Source organism: Biomphalaria glabrata, chromosome 14, assembly GCF_947242115.1.
Source record: "Biomphalaria glabrata chromosome 14, xgBioGlab47.1, whole genome shotgun sequence".
Classification (NCBI taxonomy): domain Eukaryota; kingdom Metazoa; phylum Mollusca; class Gastropoda; family Planorbidae; genus Biomphalaria; species Biomphalaria glabrata.
Genome location: NC_074724.1, coordinates 21466064 through 21480571, shown reverse-complemented (window position 1 = coordinate 21480571; position 14508 = coordinate 21466064). Strand labels below are relative to the sequence as shown.

The following is a 14508-nucleotide window of genomic DNA, read 5'->3' as shown; positions in this document are numbered from 1 at the left end:
CCAGAAACAGGATCAGGGCTGGCTTTGGCTAATTGGAGGCCCTAGCCGAAGAGAATTCGGTGGCCTTAAATGAAATAAAAATATTTGAAAGAAATAGGGAACAAATAAAATTACGCAATTTGTTTAAAGACCTGCATGTGTCTAAATCTAAATCGCAAGTTACGTACTTCAGACAGTGCTCGACAAGTCAACATAGAGTCCTTGTGCTCTTCTATTGTTTCAGATCAGATCCAAGTTACGTAATTCAGACAGTGTTCGACAAGTCAACATAGAGTCCTTGTGCTCTTCTATTGTTTCAGATCAGATCCAAGTTACGTAGTTCAGACAGTGTTCGACTAGTCAACATAGAGTCCTTGTGCTCTTCTAGTGTTTCAGATCGGATCCGAGTTTCGCAATTTTTTTCTTTATAATTTTTTTTTAGTTCTGTGCGAGGCCCTCACCAACCGGAGGCCCAAGGCGGCTGCCTAGTTTACTAGGCCTAAGGCCGGCCCTGACTGAATGTTGGTTTGTAAAGTAGTTATAAGAAGTAATTTTCTTTCATACCAAACCTATTTAACATATTATATGCATAGGCCTACTAGAATTAGATTAAAACTATAATACCGTGCAATTTTGTAGATTGGAAGGCATTGACTTTTAATATTATTTACTTTTTTGCAAACTAGATATAGAAAGATCTATTTAAATATACAATCTAAAATCATAAGATGATTAAAATCAACAGACTTCAAATATTTAGGAATAGGATTGTGGAAATAGCGACATATTTTGTTATCTCATTGGAAACTAAAAGTAAATAAACTTTATATAATAGATTTGCGTGAATATATAGTTCTGTGATTAATGGCCCCTTCTATTTGAAAACCTCTAAATGGAGTTGTATTATTTCTGAACTTTTAAAACTAAAGATCATTACTTTTCTGAGACAGAAGAGCGATTTCCAAGATTTATAAGGCAAAGTCACTTAACATCTTGAAAAAAAAAATAAGCATAACGATTTGACTGTTTCCAGTGTAGATATGATTTATATAGATCTGTGATTTTATCATTGTACAACCCAATGCATTTGATGCAGATCTTCAGAGATAAGCGTTTAGAGTCATTAGACTCCGTTATATACATACCAGAAATGATACAATGTACTTTTTCACCTTCTATTGACGATATCTGACATAAAACTGGTTCAAATATCTTAGTGTTACTGCGTCATCCCCCCCTTTTGATTTCCTTATTTAGATCCACCGACTAATGCATGGCTTCTTTTTACTGGCTCTTTCCATTCCTCGCACGTGCCGTCAAGGCTATAAATAAACTCAGCACGTTCTTGCTCTGTCTTGTTGCCTCAAAGCCACGACAATTGGTCAGCCTTCTGACCAGTGTCACATGACATGTCTGCTACCAATATAACTATTAGGTAGCTAGAAAACTTTCAACTGCAGCTTTGATTTTATGAGCTATTTATAACTCAAGCACGTGACCAGTGTTGTGTGTAAAATAGCATACGTCATTGCACAAAAAAGAAAAGTGTAAAATTCAATCCCATGACGGTCAGGAATCTTTTCTTTACTGGCTATCAAACAAGCTCTAATTGAAGTGCTTAAATAGAAAGCAAAAGAGACAAAATAAACTTTAAAAATAGAACCTCTCAATTTACTCCCACATATCTCAATATTGCATGATTTATTTCCAGATAAGTGCTAGGATCGTAACGCGTTGAGAAAGCTAAAATCATGAAATTGCGCTAAACAATTGCTAAACATATTTCTAATCTCACATTTTTTATGCTTTTCTTACTAAAATTTAAATGTAAATAGCATTTCAATGAATTAACAATAAATAGTGAGTCTTTGTTTCAGTGCTTGAGACATGACCTGCGATCACGGTCTAAGTAATACTAAATGCGAACACTTTTGAAAACTAGGATTTCATCTACTCACGTATAGATTACTTTGTATATATCTGACCGCCCCCGTCGCCTCAGCTTGGCACCTCCGTGGAAAGGGGACTCGGGTGGAGACCAATCTTGTTAGAAGGCCTGATCACTGACCTGTCACATCGTAGGTCGTGACGTCGGACCTGTGAGGTGGAAACGAGCTGTCGGTCTAAACTGCCCCCAGATTGCGAACGTCGCGGGTCAGAGTTGAGGCCTTCTAGAACGGTAGGTCTCGGTGTGGTAGGTTGAGAACGAGAGCGAACATGTCTACCAGTACGTTCTAGCGAACATGGCTACCAGTACGTTCTAGCGAACATGGCTACCAGTACGTTCTAGCGAACATGGCTACCAGTACGTTTTAGCGAACATGGCTACCAGAACGTTCTAGCGAACATGGCTACCAGTACGTTCTAGCGAACATGGCTGCCAGTACGTTCTAGCGAACATGTCTGCCAGTACGTTCTAGCGAACATGTCTACCAGTACGTTCTAGCGAACATGGCTACCAGAACGTTCTAGCGAACATGTCTACCAGTACGTTCTAGCGAACATGGCTGCCAGTACGTTCTAGCGAACATGTCTGCCAGTACGTTCTAGCGAACATGGCTACCAGAACGTTCTAGCGAACATGTCTACCAGTACGTTCTAGCGAACATGGCTACCAGTACGTAATAGCGAACATGTCTACCAGTACGTTCTAGCGAACATGTCTACCAGTACGTTCTAGCATACATGGCTACCAGTACGTTCTAGCATACATGGCTACCAGTACGTTCTAGCATACATGGCTACCAGTACGTTCTAGCGAACATGGCTACCAGTACGTAATAGCGAACATGTCTACCAGTACGTTCTAGCGAACATGTCTACCAGTACGTAATAGCGAACATGGCTACCAGTACGTTCTATCGAACATGGCTACCAGTACGTAAAAGCGAACATGGCTACCAGTACATTCTAGCGAACATGGCTACCAGTACGTTCTAGCGAACATGGCTACCAGTACGTTCTAGCGAACATGTCTACCAGTACGTAATAGCGAACATGTCTACCAGTACGTAATAGCGAACATGGCTACCAGTACGTTCTAGCGAACATGGCTACCAGTACGTTCTAGCGAAAATGGCTACCAGTACGTTCTAGCGAACATGTCTACCAGTACGTAATAGCGAACATGGCTACCAGTACGTTCTAGCGAACATGGCTACCAGTACGTTCTAGCGAACATGGCTACCAGTACGTTCTAGCGAACATGGCTACCAGTACGTTCTAGCGAACATGGCTACCAGTACGTTCTAGCGAACATGTCTACCAGTACGTTATAGCGAACATGGCTTCCAGTACGTTCTAGCGAACATGGCTACCAGTACGTTCTAGCGAACATGGCTACCAGTACGTTCTAGCGAACATGTCTACCAGTACGTAATAGCGAACATGGCTACTAGTACGTTCTAGCGAACATGGCTACCAGTGAGTTCTAGCGAACATGGCTACCAGTACGTTCTAGCGAACATGGCTACCAGTACGTTCTAGCGAACATGTCTACCAGTACGTTCTAGCGAACATGTCTAACAGTACGTTATAGCGAACATGGCTACCAGTACGTTCTAGCGAACATGGCTACCAGTACGTTCTAGCGAACATGTCTACCAGTACGTTCTAGCGAACATGGCTACCAGTACGTTCTAGCATACATGGCTACCAGTACGTTCTAGCGAACATGGCTACCAGTACGTAATAGCGAACATGTCTACCAGTACGTTCTAGCGAAAATGGCTACCAGTACGTTCTAGCATACATGGCTACCAGTACGTTCTAGCATACATGGCTACCAGTACGTTCTAGCATACATGGCTACCAGTACGTTCTAGCATACATGGCTACCAGTACGTTCTAGCGAACATGGCTACCAGTACGTTCTAGCGAACATGGCTACCAGAACGTTCTAGCGAACATGGCTACCAGTACGTTCTAGCGAACATGGCTACCAGTACGTTCTAGCGAACATGTCTGCCAGTACGTTCTAGCATACATGTCTACCAGTACGTAATAGCGAACATGGCTACCAGTACGTTCTAGCGAACATGGCTACCAGTACGTTCTAGCGAACATGGCTACCAGCACGTTCTAGCGAACATGGCTACCAGTACGTTCTAGCGAACATGGCTACCAGTACGTTCTAGCGAACATGGGTGGGGTGAGGATGTAAGAAAGGTCTAATCTATCCAACCCACTCTAATCCAGTCCGACCCAGTCTAACCCAAACCCAGTCTAATCCAGTCCAACCCAGTCTATCCCAGTCTAACCCAAACCCAGTCTAATCCAGTCCAACCCAGTCTAGCCCAGTCTAACCCAAACCTAGTCCAACCCAAACCCAGTCTAACCCAAACCCAGTCAAACCCAGTCTATCCCAGTCTAACCCAAACCCAGTCTAACCCAAACCCAGTCTAACCCAAACCCAGTCCAACCCAAACCCAGTCCAACCCAAATCCAGTCCAACCCGGTCTAACCCAAACCCAGTCTAACCCAAACCCAGTCTAACCCAAACCCAGTCTAACCCAAACCCAGTCTAACCCAAACCCAGTCCAACCTAAACCCATTCTAACCCAAAACCAGTCCAACCCAAACCCAGTCTAACCCAAACCCAATCTAACCCAAACCCAGTCTAACCCAAACCCAGTCCAACCTAAACCCATTCTAACCCAAACCCAGTGCAACCAAAACCCAGTCTAACCCAAACCCAGTCTAACCCAAACCCAGTCTAACTCAAACCCAGTCTAACCCAAACCCAGTCTAACCCAAACTCAGTCTAACCCAAACCCAGTCTAACTCAAACCCAGTCTAACCCAAACCCAGTCTAACCCAAACCCAGTCTAACCCAAACCCAGTCCAACCCAAACCCAGTCTAATCCAAACCCAGTCTAACCCAAACCTAGTCTAACCCAGTCTTGCCCAGTTTAACCCAAACCCAGTCCAACCCAAACCCAGTCTAGTCCAGTCCAACCCAGTCTAGCCCAGTCCAACCCAAACCCGGTCTAACCCAAACCCAGTCCTACCCAGTTTAACCCAAACACAGTCTAGTCCAGTCTAACCCAAACCTTGTCTAACCCAAACCCAGTCTAACCCAAACCCAGTCTAACCCAAACCAAGTCCAGCCCAGTCTAACCCAAACCCAGTTTAACCCAAACCCAGTCCAACCCAAACCCAGTCCAACCCAAACCCAGTCCAACCCAAACCCAGTCCAACCCAGTCTAACCCAAACCCAGTCTAAACCAAACCCAGTCCAACCCAAACCCAGTCCAACCCAGTCTAACCCAAACCCAGTCTTATCCAGTCCAACCCAGTCTAACCCAGTCTAATCCAGTCCAACCCGGTCTAACCCTAATCCAGTCTAACCTAAACCCAGTCTAACCCAAACCCAGTCTAACCCAAACCCAGTCCAACCCAGTCTAACCCAAACCCAGTCTAATCCAGTCTAACCCAGTCTAATCCAGTCTAATCCAGTCTAATCCAGTCTAATCCAGTCCAACCTCAGAACCCTTCAAATGTGAAGTACGACGTCCACGTGAAAGATTTCAAACACGAAAAGATTAAACAAGATCCAGTCTAGAGAAAAACACATGGCGTCAAAATAAACTAGTGCTTATAAAAATATATGGCACAAGTTCCGCACAGGCACAACCCAAACTAGTGTTCTGTTATACATACTGTCCCTGAGTTTATTATCATTGCTGGCACATAAAATAGATACCGGCCAGATAAATAGAGCTCAAAGTTATTCAGTGTCACTTCTTAGTTCTGATCACAATGTTTGAGTAGTATTGAAGAGTTTCAGAAAACAGCATAAACAATACAAAACTTATATAAGGCAGTAGTTTATGTCTCAATTCTGTAAGATTAATATCACTTTTTCTACATAAACACAATGTAATTAATAAACGCAATCTATAAATTGATTTAGTTTATTCCTACTTTGTGATGGTATTGAATAATTGTGCAAGGTTTCAACTTGATCCAAGAATGGGAAGCGGGTGGACTATTCCAATAACGTGTACCAGATGTGTACTAGACCTACGGAGTGGGTTGAGAATAGAAGTTTTGTAATAAGAATAAGATTTAATGTTTTGTCCCCCCCCCCCACCCCAATTTGAGAATATGTTGGCCGGGGGGGATGGGGGTGGTGACGAGGTTTTGGACGCCTTTTCTGTTTCAATCGCTTGTAAATCTGTAAGGTTGCATGTCAAATCACTTCCGCCCCTGAGTTTTGCTGTCACAAACATTTCGAAAGGTAGCAGTGGGCTGTCAATACAAATCAACATTAGCCTCTTGAACCATAACTAGGTCAGCCTCATTGCTTACTATATGTCTATAGTTTGCTTTAGTAGTATTTACACTTTTTATTACTTATCACTTATGAAGGTCTTAGCTTCATACATGTACACAGATTTAGTAATTAGTTATAACATTGTACTTGCTATAATAACGGGGACATCTTTTAAAGTCAGAACAAAAAAAAAAACGGAAGTGGGGTGGGGGGATCTAGGGAAAGGTAAACTATTGTTTAAAAAAAGTATAACTAGGTATGGACACTTAACGAATGGTCTTTGACACTTGTCATTTGTGAGATGTGAATAGAACGTTCTTCATAAATTATGCAAACATTTAGAAACTAGAATTAAAACTATTTGAATATTTTATATTGTGATACCAGCCTAGATGACATGGCAGTATACACAACAGAAGTCTTTGAAGCTCTGAAAAAGAAACAAAAAAACGAAAGAAATTCTTATTAAAAGAGGGCGGTACAAACCTGTTGCTTCGCTGAACTCTGTTGACGCATTGACTTTTTAGGACTTCGGTGAATTGTGTTTCCTTTTACAAATCTCGATCCCAGCATTGTTAAGACCTCTGCGCGGTGTTGATTCTTGACAATCTGTCTAGTAGGTAACGCTGAACTCAACACTTCAGTAACACCGGCGAAAGGCCGAAACAATCAAATATGTAGTCGACGCTGATATGTTGTTCTACAAATATGTTTAATACTCAAAAAGGGAATCGTCCGATGTCAATAATGTCGTACTCAAGTCTACTACTCTACAATAAGCGTCCTCCTTCTAGCGTCGTTTAGAGCGTTCTTCTTTTTAAAAGATCTGTCACGTCACTTGTCGCTAATTAAAACTTTACCCTATTCCCGAAACAACTAACTAATTCCTAACTACTTCCTAATCATGTCATAACAGCATGCAAGACAATAACTATTAGTTCGTTTTTATTTAACTAAAAGTTAGGCGTCAACTGCCACATTGTATGTATCTGACAGAGACCTAGATGTATCAATATATTTTGTAATATCTACTAGGTACGTTTTAGGTAATACTAGTGATATTAAAAACAATAATTGTTAACAGCAATAGATCTAATAATCAATAAGCTGTAACCACTAAAAAAAAATTAAATCGATAATGTAGAAAATAATGTGAGAAAAATTCAAAAAGTTATTTTTTCTGTAATTGCACGTCTATTAGCAGCCTCCTTTTCGATATATGTAAATATGACTTCTTTTGTCTCGAGAGATCATAGAAAGTCCGAGATGAATCACTTGTTTGGTTTCTTGCCGAGGCAGGGCAAAACCTGCTATGGCTAAATAGGTCAATTTTGGAGCGGAAAACTTTGCCAGTCTGTGCACATTTTGTTTTCTGTCTTCATACTGTCCGATTTTCATTGGTAGATCTTCCTGTAGATCTTATTATATCTGGTCCTCTTGAAAGCTAAGTGTTAGTGATTTTATTATTATTATAAATTATTATAATACGTGTTACAAATTCTGTTGCTGTCAGGAGCGAGATTTATTCAAGGAAAACAAAATTCTTTGTAGTCTCCCCTTTAAGAGTAAGCCTACCCACTGAACAATTTTCTTACGATATGGTAGGTCTGCAGCAGTACCGCCGTCTGGCATGAGAATCTTCCTAGGAATGTTCAGGGCCATGAAGATGTCTGCTAGGTCATTATAAAAAATGTTTCTTTATAAAACGTTCTTCATGTTTCGAATGTTCCTTGAGAGTCCAAACATCCCACACGTGAGACGGGGGATGGCAGTGGGCAGGGTATGAACACGGGACCACGACCATCGCTCATACCGAACGACCAGGCAGGCCATCATGGCTGACATCACAAGTGTGAATATTGCAATTTTATTGCACAGCTGCTTCACGCGTATTATTTCTATTATTATTGTTTAATATAGCGCGTATGTCAATGTGCTCTGATTCAATCTCTTTGTCCGTGGGGGAGCGGGGGGGGGGGAGAGGAATTTCTATGCGGCTGGTCAGCTCGTGTAAAATCTTGAATTTAAACAAATGTCTACATCTAGATTCTTTTACAGGAAAAAGCTTTTACATGAGAACATTACCAAAGAGACCAGGGGAGAGAGAGAGAGAGAGAGCGAGAGACAGAGAGAGAGAGCGAGAGATTAAGTGTGAGATTGAGTGAGAGACAAAGAGTGAGAGACAGTAAGAATTGGTGTGAGAACATGTTTGACTGAGAAACAAATAGGGTTTCCTAGTTATTGACATCAGTACACTTAATCATTTGTGCTTTCCCAGCGGCTACGCCTAAGACTTAATCATTTGTGCTGCCCCAGCGGCTACGCCTAAGACTTAATCATTTGTGCTGCTCCATCGGCTACGCCTAAGACTTAATCATTTGTGCTGCCCCAGCGGCTACGCCTAAGACTTAATCATTTGTGCTGCCCCAGCGGCTACGCCTAAGACTTAATCATTTGTGCTGCCCCATCGGCTACGCCTAAGACTTAATCATTTGTGCTGCCCCATCGGCTACGCCTAAGACTTAATCATTTGTGCTGCCCCATCGGCTACGCCTAAGACTTAATCATTTGTGCTGCCCCATCGGCTACGCCTAAGACTTAATCATTTGTGCTGCCCCAGCGGCTACGCCTAAGACTTAATCATTTGTGCTGCCCCAGCGGCTACGCCTAAGACTTAATCATTTGTGCTGCCCCAGCGGCTACGCCTAAGACTTAATCATTTGTGCTGCCCCATCGGCTACGCCTAAGACTTAATCATTTGTGCTGCCCCAGCGGCTACGCCTAAGACTTAATCATTTGTGCTGTCCCATCGGCTACGCCTAAGACTTAATCATTTGTGTTGCCCCAGCGGCTACGCCTAAGACTTAATCATTTGTGCTGCCCCAGCGGCTACGCCTAAGACTTAATCATTTGTGCTGCCCCAGCGGCTACGCCTAAGGGATAGGTGAAAGTTAAGCAGCGCCCTACCCTTCGCCTGCACCCTATTATTAACACAACTTGTAAATAATTATTAAATAGGATAGCTTGTAAACTCATATTGACACTTGACAAGTTTTAAATAATGTCATTTATCACTGTACAGTGCGAGCAAACTTCAGAGGTAAACATGGTGTCTAAAAATACGTAGGTAATTTATTGCAGATAAAAAAAAAAGCATGACATTTCTTTGCGCGTGATGCAGTCACGAGACACAAGTTCATGGGAGGTTAAAAAAAGGGGGGCACACTTAACCGTTGTGAACTCATGCGGGTAAGATTTCCACTTGTTCTTACTTACATTTCATTGCATCTCAAGCCGAGCAATTCACTTTTTCAATTCAATGAAACCAGTTCTAGCAATAAGTGCAGCATGTCTGTGTAGCTCTATAATGGCATTAATTTCATTTTGATGATAAATATTTTATAGCAATGATTACAATTTGCAAATGATTTACCATCAATTTTTTTCCAAAAAAAAAAAAAAGTCTAAATTTTGACTTTAAATGCATTTCACATGGACTTTCAATGAACGTAGAGCTGCTGACTTCAGGCTGATTTCAGGCTGACCTTTTCTTGGGCCGTTTTCTCTGAGTGGAGCCCTGAGAAATGCTTTCCGCCATGCTAAAATTAAAGGACATGATATGATACTAAAGGACTATTCACTAATCGGAAGGCTATCCTTCCATACTGATGTCTGGGGTCTTAGGTTGTTACTCAGAACATCCTTCGAGATTTTAAGTTTTAAGGGATCAGTCATCCAATAAACCAGTACCAAGTTTATCTACATCAGTGATGCCCAGCCTAATTCGACCTGCGGGCCAATTTATTTCCAACTCTCGTGTCGCGGGCCACATGACCGAAAAGATACAAAAAAGAAATGAAATGGAACTACAACTCTTTGATTAGAAGCACATGGATGTCACTGACATTAATTAGTGAGATGTTTGAATTTTATCTTCTTTTATACCCTTCGGAAAAAAATGGCTTCATTTCTCTACTTAAAATGTGAGCTACAGTATATCTAGCTTAACGTCTCTTTTTGGCAACTATATTCAATCCTATAATCTCTAGGCGTGGTTTAACAATATTTTATTCGCGACTCAATTCAAGAATGCTGCCATATTTGTTTCTTGTTTTTTTTTAAACAGACACTTTTTCTTTACACATCAAATACATTGGCTTATTATTATGCTCCACAAAAAAGTAAAGATCCGTTCACTTTTCCTGTTAGATTATACATCTAGTCACATTTCATAAACACAATGTCAAAGGTCATGGTATCAATCCATCAGAGAAAAAGTAAGGGCGCTAACGTATGTAAAAATAACTTTATCAACCCTTTGGAGAGGGGATTTTCTACACTTTGTGCTGTCGTTTCGGCGGGCCGGATGGAACCACTTCGCGGGCCGGATCTGGCCCGTGGGCCGTATTTTGGGCATCACTGATCTACATCATTGTCTCAATGGAGTGGCTTTACTATAGGGTCATGTGATAGGGTCATGTGATACGGTCATGTGATGGGGTCGTAGCGACTAAGCCAATGACTTAGCAGATGCTAAGTCTAATTGACATGCACGACTAGATGAACAATACGCGTTAGACGTAATTATCTGCTCTTTTAGAGGAGCGTCTGTAATTGGTATGTTAAGATAGAACAAGCTCCTATGGCTATGTTAAGTAATATATTAATCTTTATTAATTAATATGGTCTTATGTTTATGTGCTAATTAATGTCCTTATTAATCACGTGACACAAGTGTGAGATCTGCCGTCCTTCTTTCACGTCCATTTTCCGAGTCACATGGTCATATAGGTTCACCTTAATCCACATTGCTTATTTTTATAAGATGAAATTCAAGGGCAGGTCAAAGGCCACCAAACTCTTCCTGTCTGTGTTGTTTCATTTTGTGTTACTATATCTATTTCTAATAATAAATACTTAAGGAATAGGAAAAAAACAAAACAATGTAGGATAATTTAATAATATAAACTCATGATTAAAGTGGTCGCACGAGTCGGTGACGGAGTTACCTGAGATTATACATTTAATGACAACATCGCTGTTCAAGCTCTAGGACAATGTAAGAACATTCATGTATGTATATATTTAGCTCCTCCTTGGTGATCCAAGATGAGCACATTGCTCATGTCCTATGAACTTGAAGATGAGCACATTTCTCATATCCTATGAACTTGAAGATGAGCACATTTCTCATGTCCTATGAACTTGAGGATGAGCACATTTCTCATGTCCTATGAACTTGAAGATGAGCACATTTCTCATGTTCTATGAACTTGAAGATGAGCACATTTCTCATGTCCTATGAACTTGAAGATGAGCACATTTCTCATGTCCTATGCACTTGAAGATGAGCACATTTCTCATGTCCCATGAACTTGAAGATGAGCACATTTCTCATGTCCTATGAACTTGAAGATGAGCACATTTCTCATGTTCTATGAACTTGAAGATGAGCACATTTCTCATGTCCTATGCACTTGAAGATGAGCACATTTCTCATGTTCTATGAACTTGAAGATGAGCACATTTCTCATGTTCTATGAACTTGAAGATGAGCACATTTCTCATGTCCTATGAACTTGAAGATGAGCACATTTCTCATGTCCTATGAACTTGAAGATGAGCACATTTCTCATATCCTATGAACTTGAAGATGACAGTAAAGTCCAGTCCTCGTTTTAAAAAGCCGGCCACCTACGAGGCATGGGTAGGTTTGGTTATTCACTTCGCCTCTTGCCTATCTGATTTGATTGATGAACATGGGAGATGAGAATGAGACTTGCGTAATGAAAGTGAGGGAGGTTTGCGCTGCATCAGCCTGACTCACTTTCCAGCTAAATCCAGTGGCAGAACAGAGTCCAGACAACTGTAGCTGGTTTGGGGTGCAGTGGATGATCAGTGTGCTCTGCATGTCCCACAGTTTGTAAGTGACGCCTGATGGCCGTGGTAGTCCAATTCGACTTGAGCGCCAGGCAGCCGCAGCTAGACTTCACATGCTGGTGGTGGACAGAGACCATAGTTTCACCAAATTCTAGCTCTGGCAAACTCTCACCTGATTTGGCCCTTCAGTCGAAACGGTTTGCCGAGGTGTGGCCGTTGCCAAATGCAGACAACTTCTTGCAGTCTTGCAGCTGGGCTCTTAGTGGAAACCAAGGTCAATGAGTTGCTCAGATGGCCCCACTGCGCAATTGACAGAGGTCAAGTATATATAGCTCGTCTTAATCAAAGTCAGGACATTTCATTTCTTGGTAATGCCTTCCCATCGCTATATTCTATTAAATGAGGTCTAGGGGGTAGTAGTTTCCTAACATGTCGAATATAGTGTATCTTATTGCTAATCCTATAAGTACCATAGAGTTGGTTGGATCCTGGTAATACAAAATTTTGTATAATCCTACTGTTACCATGATACAGTTAGCATTATCCTGTTAGACATGTCAAGTCCATTTGATCCTTTTGTACAAGTGAAATACTTTAAAATGCTTTTTAAAAAGCAAAGCTTATAATGAGTGAAATGGCATCAATTATTTTGAATGACTCATGTAATTAATTGTAATAGATCTAGAAATCTAGAGTAACAAGAAAACATTGGTACGATTGGAAATTTATTATTATTATACAACGCTTCTATCTGTTATTAATTGTTATAGAGCTCTAAGTCTCGATCCTCATTGAAGGAAGGCCGACGTGTTAGCCGCCTAGCTATACAGTTCATTATAAAAAATAGAAGGTTTTATACTGGCATCTAGAAAAAATAATTATTTTAATTATTTTTTCTAGATGCCACTTATACAACTTATAGAGCGATTATTTTGTTCCTAATAACTAAAGGATGTTAGTTCCATGGTTAGATTAAAAACAACATTTTTTATTCTTGAACTTCAGATGTGTTTTTTTTTTCAATGATTTTTGAGTCCTAAATATTTATTGATGAAATTCAATAAATATATGTACAAAATAATAGGCTTCTATTTAGTTAGGTTTAATATTAAAACTACTTGGTTAGTGATGACCATTATTTTTATTAGAATGTTGACAACCTTGCCGAAACATTTTTTTCACTAGATATGAAGATGGAAAAACAAGAAGAAACTTTCTGGTGATATTTCATAATATCTGATAAGTATTTTGTGATTTTACCATCACAAGACACCGATAGCAAAGACCAACAGACACAAACACACTTTTGTTACCCGGCAATCAAATCATTACTTAGAAACAATCTAATATGAAATTTCACATGTAAATTATGATTGAGTCTGGTGTGAATGTACATTTTGTTTTTTTATAGTTACAATGTTTTGTTTGGTGTAATGCACCAATTCTAAGACAAATTTCCTTACGGACAATAAAGATTATATTATTATTATTATTATTATTATTATTATTATTATTATCAGGTATACTATTTTGAAGAAAGAGGAGCTTATATCATTTTAAAATTGTACTTCGTTTGTACATACCTCCGTCTCTTCCAGTAGGAGTGAAGCCAATGGTCAGATAATGAACACTGCACTCTCTAGATCAGATAATGAACACTGCACTCTCTAGATCAGATAATGAACACTGCACTCTCTAGATCAGATAATGAACACTGCACTCTCTAGATCAGATAATGAACACTGAAGTCTCTAGATCAGATAATGAACACTGCACTCTCTAGATCAGATAATGAACACTGCACTCTCTAGATTTCTTTTTATCTTCGACCATAACTGATATTAGCTTGATGTAGACACAAACTAATCATATGTGTGTATAAGTACATTGCATTTCCCATTCATAGAATTAACGGGAAATGAAATGTAAAATGCTTAAATGAGATTCATTATCGCAGATCCCCATTGACATTTCATAGACCAACAATTCATTTTTTCACTATCGTAGATCCATTGGCTGTCGTTGTACACTTCTGAGAATCTATATCGACCATTTTGTGAAACACTGGTCTAGATCCATAGGCCTATCATTAGAATTTTGTATACTCTGACTGTGAGCAGATTCATGCATACGCATAACCAGGTGTTGTTGTTTTTTCGTGGGTATGAGGAATTGAGGTGGAGTAAAAAAAAAATGGTTCTGTCTTTGTTTAAAGCTATCATTCATTGGTTATTAACTCATTTATTAAGAGTAAAATATTCACTCTTATGATACAGTTATCAGCTTTTTCAAACAAGATTTTTTTTTTTTTAATTTTGATTGTTATCGACAATGAAAATCCAAGATTCTTGATCCAAGAATGGGAAGTGGGA

General features: G+C 40.1%; 1 protein-coding gene across 2 annotated transcripts in view; it reads left to right on the top strand.

Moving 5' to 3' along the window:
- Positions 1 to 14508, top strand: part of LOC106050313 (sodium- and chloride-dependent glycine transporter 2-like) — a 54433-nt gene that overhangs the window by 7514 nt on the left and 32411 nt on the right. The window lies entirely within an intron of this gene.